The sequence below is a fragment of the Euphorbia lathyris genome, chromosome 5 (genome assembly GCF_963576675.1).
Source record: "Euphorbia lathyris chromosome 5, ddEupLath1.1, whole genome shotgun sequence".
Taxonomy (NCBI): Eukaryota; Viridiplantae; Streptophyta; class Magnoliopsida; order Malpighiales; family Euphorbiaceae; genus Euphorbia; species Euphorbia lathyris.
The window spans coordinates 51,703,857-51,711,470 of NC_088914.1; the positions used below are offsets into that span (position 1 = coordinate 51,703,857).

Sequence of the window (7,614 nt, forward strand, 5' to 3'; positions counted from 1 at the left end):
GATAAGGAGGGTCCGCTCGGCGAATCACCTAATTACGTCATTCAGAAACAACGGAGGATGACCGTAAACGTCATTCAAAACAAACGGAGGATGATCGTAAATGTCATTCAAAACAAACGGAGGATGACCGTAAACGTCATTCAAAACAAACGGAGGATGACCGTAAACGTCATTCAAAACAGCGGAGGATGACCGTAAACGTCATTCAAAACAAACGGAGGATGACCGTAAACGTCATTCAAAACCAATGGAAGATGACCGTAAACGTCATTAAAAAAAACAACAACAACAACAAATGGAGGATGACCGTAAATGTCATTCAAAACAAACGGAGGATGACTGTAAACGTCATTCAAAACAAACGGAGGGTGACCGTAAACGTCATTCAAAACAGCGGAGGATGACCGTAAACGTCATTCAAAACAAACGGAGGATGACCATAAACGTCATTCAAAACCAACGGAGGATGACCGTAAACGTCATTAAAAAAAACAACAACAACAAACAGAGGATGACCGTAAATGTCATTCAAAACAAACGGAGGATGACCGTAAACGTCATTCAAAACAAACGGAGGATGACCGTAAACGTCATTCAAAACCAACGGAGGATGACCGTAAACGTCATTAAAAAACAACAACAACAAACGGAGGATGCCCGTAAACGTCATTCAAAACAAACGGAGGATGACCATAAACGTCATTCAAAACAAACGGAGGATGCCCGTCAAAGGTCATTCAAGCTGGAGAATGCACAGTCTCAAGTCATTCAAAACCGTAGAATGAGCAGTTTCAAATCATTCACAATTGGAGGATGTCAAATCTCATATCAGTCGCGGGAAGCCGCTCTAAGAGCTCATTCAAGGCGCGGGGAGCCGCTCTAAACACTCACAAACCAAAATCAAATCGACACGACTCAAGCCAGATCAAGGGTAATTAATTTATTAGTCCCTATATTTTGACAAAACACACTGTTTAGTCCCTGTATTTTAAAAAACACATGGTAAGGTCCCTAACCTTTTTCTCAGTGAACTGTTTAGTCCTTCCGTCTGTTTGTTAGATTTTTTTTACCGTTTATGACTTCGGAAATGACTAAATTACTCTTTACTATTTACTTTCAAACTTTAGAAGATGAAATCCAATTTAAAAGAAGAAGCTATTTGTATGGAGAACAAGAAAAAGAACTGACCCAATGCTTACGAATTTGAACGATTAAGAAGAAAATCAAGAAGAAGAACACTCAAAGTTGATTTCAGATGCATTACAGTTTAAATGAAAGGAAAATAAAAGAAAAGAAGAACGCAAATCCAAATTGACTAACAGAATCTTCATGAGAGTCTAACGGCAGGGACTAAACAGTTCACCGAGAAAAACGTTAGGGACTAAACTGTTTACCGAGAAAAACGTTAGGGACTTTACCGCGTGTTTTTGAAAATACAGGGACTAAACAGTGTGTTTTGTCAAAATATAGGGACTAATAAATTAATTACCCCCAGATCAATATAGATTGATCCAAACATTCAGGAGTTTTCCTAAACGTTTCTTTGTTTTTAAGTTTTCACTTTTTCGCACAATAAAATGCAAAAATGGTTAGCTATGTGTACTTTGTATACTCCATTTTAATGGAGGTATACAAAGTGGGGGCAGCTGTAGATACCCATTTTTGTCCGGTTTTTTTTTAAACTTTAACTGATTATATTTGGAATTTTAACAAATTCATGAATCATATTAAAAAGGGAAACTTTTATTACAAGTATAATTTATTGAGAAATTATATTTTCTACTGATTCTTTATATCTCGATATAATTATCAAATTATATTCGAAATATGATTCATTGGAATAAAATACTTTTCTGGTTGTAAATTGTATTTGAGATATAATCTGTTGCATTCTATATATGATTTTTGGAGTGGTTGTATTTCAAATTTATTAGTTAAACTCAATTTATATCTAAATGGTTAGATTATTTCTCCAAGCTTATTAATTATGAAATCATATTAGAAAATGCTTGTACTTTAAATATGAGTCATGATTACAAATTAATTGTTGAGCTATTCATATAGCTTTAAAATAGCTTTAAAGATAATTTTTAATCATACCTTATATTTAGAATATAAGTAATTCCCAAATTTCAGATTTAAGTAATGGAAAAATAAATTAATAATTCATATCTAAATCATTAGATGAGATAAGAGTTTGGAGAAAATAGAATAAAATGCTCTTATTAAGGAAAATAAGGTTTACATTTGACAAGTGCTAATTTAGATTTTCATTTTACAGATTCCTAAACCCAAATTCAACCATTACAAGCAAGTGAGAAAAATACATACAATAAGGTCAACCTCATATTTAATCCAGGGATTCAAAAAGGGAGAAAATGACAAGTTTACTACAGTTAATTCATATATTCAAAAGGGGAAAAGACAAGTTCACCACAGCCTTCAATCTTGAAAATAGGCATTGTCACAATGGACAAATGCACTGCACTTTGAAACCAGCCACTGCATTCAGAAAGAAGAAGAAGACAAGTCTGATTGCTGGACTTGAATCCAAAAGAAGAAGGAGCCAAATTTGGGCAGTCAATGCAGCACCTTGAAACCAGCCACTACCACAGTGGACAAAATGCAGCAGGAGGCTCCAGCAAAAGACAATCCCAGTTGTGTCTTTGAGCATCTATAAATAGAGGAGTTGAGCATAAAAAAGGGGGCAAAAAAAAACATTAGAGAGCAGAAAAAAGGAAAACCTAAAAAGGAAGCAAAAATCAGCAAGAAAAGAGCAAGAAAAAACAAAAAAGGCAAGAAAATGAGAGGGAACATCTACTAAACTTGTAATAGGGAGGGTTCTTGGCTGTAAAAATCTATCTGTAATCAAGGAGCATTCTAACTAAGGATTTCCAGGCTCAAAATCAATCCTACTTTGTAAGGTTGGTAATACAATACAACTTTCTATTGCAAGTTTATGTCCCTATCTTTTAGTTTCAGTATATGTCAAATGTTTTAGTTTACTACCATGATTCTTATTTAAAAGCTTTATTATTTTGCACATTGCTCAATTTAAAGCCTCAACAACCCCCACCCATTTATCTGTTCGGAGTTCTAGTGAGGTCTTAAACAATCATAGGATTAGAAAGAATGTAGCCTTTTCTTTTCTTTCCATGTAGTGTAAAATGTGATCTACTAGATAACTACTCCCCATTTAAGGCTCCAACCAGCAAGAATACCAAGCAGTAGCACAAATTGTAAGAGAAAACCTACTGTATGTACCTGTCTAGAAAGGTAGAACCCAAATTTGATAAGAATCCTTCAATTTCAGCCCTTTCAACCTCAACAATGCCCTTTCCAGTTGAATAAATTTCAGCCAAAAGATAGTCCAAATGCCCAATCCATAGGACCCTGTAAAACACAATAAACTGAAGAATCATAATCATGTACATATACCTCTAAGAAAATAAATATCTAGACCAGAAAAGATACAGTAGGGTAAAAATAAGGGAGCCCTTTTAATACAAGTTCTTAGTGCATCCTGAAGTGACCGGATGGTTACTTAAGAGGCGTATCTGGAGATGGAGCTGTGTAGCTCTTTCTCCCTAGCATACAGGAACCTTATACTTAAAGATAACATTTACGTTGAAATAAACAACTAAATAACAAGATAGTTGACACAAAACAATGAGAAGTAGATAAAATAAAATGGAATCAAAACCTTTTTATACGTATCAGATCCATGAAAAATAAAACAGAGGCAAAATGGAACTTGTTTAGACTTTTTTTGATTTACTAATCCTTACCTTTTAATGAAGTTGTGAATGTATAATCAAAAATGAGTTTCTGGAAATAAAACAAAACATAACAGCAATAAAAATGGAAACGCACACAGCTAACAAGGTTTCAAGAATGGTAAAACGGGAGCTGAAAATGTCTGAAGTTACAAAAACAACAGAAACTTTTTCAATAAATATATCATTTTTGTTTTTGAAATAGGTTGTTAAAGAATACCAATCTAACTCAATTCAATGCTTCATCCTGAAACTATTTTTACTCTTTCCAGTTCAGTACATGTATTGCATTTTCAGCCATAATCCCAACAAATATATATGCTAGCACTAACTATTGAAATCAGCTAGATAGGATTGATTACCTTTTTCCTTTTGCTCATCTTGCCCTCACTGGATGTGTCGAGGTTGTCCAGTATCTGTTTGATATAGCAAGTGTTCCGGGCTACAAAAATGAGCAAGGTTTAGAATAGAATGACTGTAAATCCGAATAAAAAGTATTAACCCCAAACATGAGTTAACAAGCAGCTAAGTAAATGAAAAAAAGACCAGAAGTTTAGCTGCAGGGATGAAATCTCACAGGTTCAGAAGGGCCTTTAAATCGGAAGCTATTCCAGTTCGCCCACAGTCGAGCTAAAATGCAAAGAACAAACAGTAGGCTTTAGTAAAAAAAAAAACAAATAAAATTCCTATACAAAAAAACTAAGATCGCGAAACTGGTACCTGAAGAAATACGGAAACGCTTCGCTCATCTCCGATTACCAGAATCGCCTTTAGCCGAAACCAGTTCACTGAAAAATGCAAAGAAAAACACCGGGCCTTAGTAAGCAACCAAAAACGAGTAAGGTTTCTAAACCAAAAACCACGGAACTGGTACCTGAAGAATTAGAAGAGCGCCGAGATGCAGACCCGCTCGTCTCCGGTTACCCCTGTCGTCGGTGGAGCTGCCACCGCGGTGGATCAAAATGAGCAGCTCGGACAAACGGCGGACTCGAATCGGAACTCAAGCATCAGCGAACGGCGGGCCAAGATGAGACGGAAACAAGACAGAACAGAGCAGAAGGTTAGTAAACGGAGCAGAATGGAGGTTGCGAACGGCGGCCGTCGACGGTGACAGGAGGCCCGATCATGACTGCGTTTCTGAAGGAGAAGAAGATCAGGAGAGGATGAGTGCGGCTGCACATGGATATGTGCAAACAAGCCCTAACATCCAAATTAAAAACTCTAATAATATGACCTATATGCCCTCCATTTCACTTAAATGGACCCTGGGTACTTATCAATTTAAATGGGCTCGACTCCACTTCGCTTCATATGATGTGTACTGGTATATATATCAACTTTCTTCCATTTTAGTTTTAATTTTACTAACTTTTAATTTAGTTTTATTTAATCTACATTATATATTGTTGTAAATTAAGGTTAGATTAATTCATCTGTAATTTAAGTTTTAACAATAACTATTTTTTATTTAATAAATATAACAGTTTGCGATCAATCGGGTTTTAACCGCTGTATAGTGGTTATGATGCCACCGCATTATATCGGTCACTGAATAGTGATCTAAATAAATAAAAGATAAATAATTAATTTTTTTTTTTTGGTAGAAAGATAAATAATTAATTAATTATATACTATTAATATCTTTAAAAATATGTTAATATTTTAAACTATAATTAATCAATAAAATAAAAATAATCTACGGGTTTCTTTACCAATTTTGATCGTTGGATAACGATCCTATTACGGTCGTATGACCATAACCTTACGAGTATCGTCAAAGGCCTTAATTGATACGATTAACAACATTTCAAAGCAATCATAGACATAAGCATATAGAGCAAACATTTAGAACTACAACAGTACCGATTTATCGGGCGGGGTAGGGTGAGATTACGTCTCTTCCCTACACGTAACCGGAAACCGAGCTTAGAATCACCGCAGACCATTACCTTATCCGAGCTTACCCGAATGGGTCGATTCAGAATCAAATCGGTGTCCAATCAGACCGTCCAACTGATTGGTGGCGACTCAAAAACCCATAGGATTTGTCTCCCTAAAGGGACTGTCCATCACCATTAATAAACCAGTAGAGCGAGAGCTACATCGAAAATATATAACAGTTCGCGATCCGTGGGCACGGGCGCGACACTTACCTCAGTGAGGCCGTTGCTCTGAGGGTGTGCCACCGAGGTGTATCGCCCTTTGATACCCCATTCTGCGCAAAACTCGCAGAATTGACTGCAGTCGAACTGCCTCCCGTTATCAGTGATGAAGGAGTGAGGGACCCCGAATCGGTATATGATTATTCGCTTGAGGAAAATGATTACGTTACGGCGGTTATCTTGGCGATTGCCTCAGCCTCGATCCATTTGGTAAAGTGATCGACTGCCACTACTACAAAGCGCTTTTGTGCTAAAGCCATCGGAAAAGGGCCGAGCAAGTCAATGCCCCATACTGCAAATGGTCAAGGTGTGATAATGCATTTGAACGGAGCCGCCGGGGCGTGATGAGTATTGGCGTGTAGCTGACATGCTTGACAACTGCGAACTAGACGCATCGCATCGGAATCCATGGTCTGCCAGTAAAGCCCCTGGAGCTGGGCTTTCTTCGCAATTGTCCGGGCGCCCTGATGCGAGCTATAGACGCCCTGGTGTATCTCCTTTAGACAGTGATCCCCTTCCTCTTCGGATATACAGGACAACCAGGGATGCGTGGCGGACTTCCGATAGAGTAAGCCACCATGCATTGCATAACGCCAGGAACGCCGAACCACGAGGGACGCCTGCGTCCGATCTGTGGGCAGTGTTCCATCCTGAAGATATCTGATTATTGGACTTCTTCACCCGCTAGTCGCAACATCCGCCGAGTCGATCTGTAGCGAGCTCTCTACACGAATGGCCGGGGCCACAGTGATTTCGATGAGGGTATGCGGGTCACTAGACTGTTCGCCTGCTGTGAGAGCGGTAATAGCATCCGCCTCTTCGTTCTCCTCTCGTGGCACCAGTATGAGGTTAAAGGTTATTCCTTTTGCTTTGAGGTCATTGAGCAAGGAGGTGGCGAGGGCCACATATTGGCACATCGTTGGATCTTTTGCCTTGTAGGTTCCGCTGACGTGGCTAACGACGAGCTTTGAGTCCGAGTATATCGTCAGATGTCCGTTCACTATTGTTTTCGATAATCGAAGAGCTGCGATCAAGGCCTCATACTCTGCCTGATTATTCGTGGTTGGGAAATCGAGCCGGACGGCATACCGTATGCGGAGATTATCGGGGCCCTGAATGGCTATGCCTGCGCCTGCCCGCCCTGGAGCGCAGGACCCGTCAATACTCATGGTCCAAACATCGTTGTTGTGAGCTTTTGTTGTCGTGGGGTTGGCAGTAGACAATCCGGTGAATTCTACGATGAAGCCGGACAGTACCTGAGCCTTGATCATCGTGCGGGGCTCAAATCGTACGTCAAACTGGGATAGTCGAACGGACCAGTTGGTGATTCGATAGAAGACCTCTAGTTTCTGGACGGCCTTTTTCAGAGGGTAATTGGTCCTAACCACAACCGTATGCGCTTGGAAGTACGGTCTTAGACGCTCGGATGCTTGAGTTATGGCAAACAGAGCCTTCTCAACCTCGGAGTATCAGATTTCGGCTCCCTTCAGAACTTTGCTCAGAAAGTAGATTGGGTAAAGCTCCGTCCCCTCTTCTTGAGTTAAAACGACTCCTACCATTTCATCGGTGATGGTGAAGTACAAGTGAATGTCCCATCCTGGCTTTGGCACCGACAGTAGTGGGGGTGTGGCGAGGAAGATTTTGATGGCGTTGAATGCGGCCTGGCAGTCCGTAGA

General features: G+C 39.3%; 1 long non-coding RNA gene across 1 annotated transcript; it reads right to left on the reverse strand.

Annotated features, from left to right (window-relative positions):
• Positions 1-2,207: 2,207 nt before the first annotated feature.
• Positions 2,208-4,994, reverse strand: LOC136230642 (uncharacterized). Its single transcript, XR_010689488.1, has 6 exons — positions 4,651-4,994; positions 4,497-4,564; positions 4,354-4,406; positions 4,139-4,218; positions 3,265-3,393; positions 2,208-2,674 (listed from the first exon to the last, which is right to left on the reverse strand). It is a non-coding gene; the product is annotated as an uncharacterized lncRNA (long non-coding RNA).
• Positions 4,995-7,614: the final 2,620 nt, after the last annotated feature.